The sequence below is a fragment of the Pteropus medius genome, unplaced genomic scaffold, assembly GCF_902729225.1.
Source record: "Pteropus medius unplaced genomic scaffold, Ma_sr-lr_union100, whole genome shotgun sequence".
Classification (NCBI taxonomy): domain Eukaryota; kingdom Metazoa; phylum Chordata; class Mammalia; order Chiroptera; family Pteropodidae; genus Pteropus; species Pteropus medius.
Genome location: NW_024344378.1, coordinates 58,348,091 through 58,351,043, shown reverse-complemented (window position 1 = coordinate 58,351,043; position 2,953 = coordinate 58,348,091).

Below are 2,953 nucleotides of genomic sequence, written 5' to 3'. Positions count from 1 at the left end.
TCCTCCATTTCTGTTAGTAAGAGAGGCTACTTCTGTACATAATACCATCTTACTGACACTCCAAAATCTTCACTTTGTGCATATTTTATTATGATGAAAAGGTAAGCTAAAAATCCATAATAAAAATAAAACTAGAGATTTTTATCCTGGACAAGATGGCATAAAGCTATTTCTCCCGGCTCCTCCCCACTAAGGACATGAAACCCTGAAAAGAATGAAGAGGAAATCAAAAGAGAACTCTTAAAGGTGGAAAGAGGAACGCAAACTGTTTAGGTACCCCAGGGTGGCAGGACCAACCTGCGTGACAGGGTGTTTTGCAAACTCCTTCACACAAAAGAAGAAGATCCAGACCTGGTAGTTCCCAGTCCCCAGCCTAGCAGCAGAAGACAGCCCAACTAGGCTTGTCCCCAAATCGGAGTCCCTCCAGAAACTACACCAGGCAAGCCCTACTGACAAGTGTTCAGGAGAAGCATTCCCTTTCCATGCTGGTCCTAAGTCTCCCTTGCCCCAAGAGACCTCATAAATCCAGGCAGCACTGGCAGAGGGATTTCAGCACAACACACTTTGAGCTCTTAAAGCTTCTTTGTACCCTTGGGCTCAAGACTCCTCTCCCCTAATGAGAGACATTAGGGTTGCAGGATAATATTAACAAGGGGATTCTGTCACAAGCAGCCAACCAGGAAATACTCTCCATTTACTGTAGGCAAAGGAGATCTCACCAAAATGCAGTCCAGAGATTTCCTTTACCCATGTAGTGGAAAATTCCTTTGCTCTTTTAGGCACTACCAGCAGGAAACAATGGGATCCCCAGAAAAATGAGATAAACTAAATAACCAAAAAGATACCACAAATGTCATGAAAATTGTATTGTTGATACCGCAAATGACAGTAGTAGGCCAGGCCTTTGGGCTAAACCTAAATGAGTTACCGCCTGCTAAAATCTAGAGTGTTAAAATAGCCAGATTTTTCAGGATATAATCTAAATCATCTAACACAGCAAAAACTTGGGAAATTACAACTTGAATGAGAAAAGACAATAAACCCTAACACCAAGAGGAATGAAATATTGAATTTATCTCACAAGAATTTTAAAGCAACCATCATAAATATACTTCCATAATCAATTATTAATTCTCTTGTAGTAATCGAAATAATAGAACATCTCAGCAAAGCAATAGAACTTAAAAGATCCAAGTAAAAATTATAGAACTGAAAAATACAATAACAGAAATAAAAAAAAAACTTTCTAGATAGGCTCAACAGTAGTGTGGAGATGACAGAGGATAGAATCAGAGAACTTGAGGACAGCTGAATAGAATGTATTCAATCTGAACAACAGAGATTTCAAAAAAAAAGGCTGAAAAAATCAATAGAGTCTCAGAGACCTGTAGGACAATAACAAAAGATCCAATATTGTTATCATTGAAGTCCCAGAAGAAAAGATAGATAGACTCAAAGAGTATTTGAAGCAATAATGGCTGAAAGCTTTCCAGATTTAGCACAGATTTAAAAAGCTGAGCAAACTCAGAACAAGAAAAACTCATAGAAATCTATACCAAGACACATTATAGCTAAACTTTCAAAAACAAACAAAACAAAAGAAACAAACAAAAAACCTTGAAATCAGCCAGAGGGAAATAACACATTACTTATAGGGGACTACCAATTTGATTAAAAGCAGGATTCTCATCTGGAAACCTGGAAGTCAGAAGGTTTCCATTTTTCAAGTGCAGAAGGGAAACAAGTCAACTGTGAATTCTATGTTCAGTAGAACTAATCTTCTGGAATGAAGGAGAAATAAAGGGATTCTCTTACAAAGAAAAACTTAAAAGAGTTTGTCATCTGCAGACATACCTTAAAAGGAAGGCTGAAGGAAATACTTTAAACATAAAGGAAATGCTAAAGGAATCTTGGAGCATCAGGAAGGTAGAACAACAGAAAGAGCAGAAATGTGGGTACAACTATAGACTATCCTCATGAATTTTATAAATCACGTTTGATTATTGAAATAAAAGCTATAACACCATCTGCTATTTAAAAGTGGGAAAGTGATATTTAAAAGTGGGGAAAACAAGGAATCTATTACAAGTTTTCAAGGTTTCACTGCTTCAATTAAAGTGGTAAAATATTGATACCAGTAGACTGTGATAAGACACATAAGTATATGTAATGTCTTGAGCAACCAGTAAGAAAAGTATACAAAGAAATGCACTTCAAAACACTATAAATAAACCAAGGCAGAACAGGAAAACAAGAAAAGAGTAATAGAGAAAAGAATGGAATGGCGGTCTTAAGCTCTACCATATAAATATTTACCTTAAATATAATAGTCTAAATATGTAAATTAAAAAGTTGAGATTTGCAGAGTGGCTTAAAAAAAACTACCTAACTATATGTTATTTATAAAAAATTCACTTCAAATTTAATAACCTAGGTAGATTGAAAGTGAAAGAATGAAAAATGCTATAACCTGCAAACATTAATTTAAAAAAAGCAGGAGTGGCTACATTAGTAACAGATAAAATATACTTCAGAGCAAAAAAAGTTATTAGAGACAAAGAGACATTACATAATGATAGAAGGATCAATCCGGGAAGCTATAACAATTCTATATGCATTGCATCAAACAACACAGACTCAAAATACATAAAATAATATTGATAGAGCTGAAAGAAGGAATATAAAAATTCACAATAATAATTGAGAATTTCAACATCCTCCCTTTCAGCAACTGAATTACTAAGCAGAAAATCAGCAAAGATATAGAAGATCTAAACAACATAATCAGCTGGTAGTACCTAAATGACATACATTGAACACTCTACCCAATAGCATATATGTTACTCATGGAAAATTCACTAAGATAGATCATACCCTGGACCATAAAATATCCTCAACAAATTTAAAAGAATTGAAATCATACAGGATGTGTTCTTTGATCATATAGAATCAA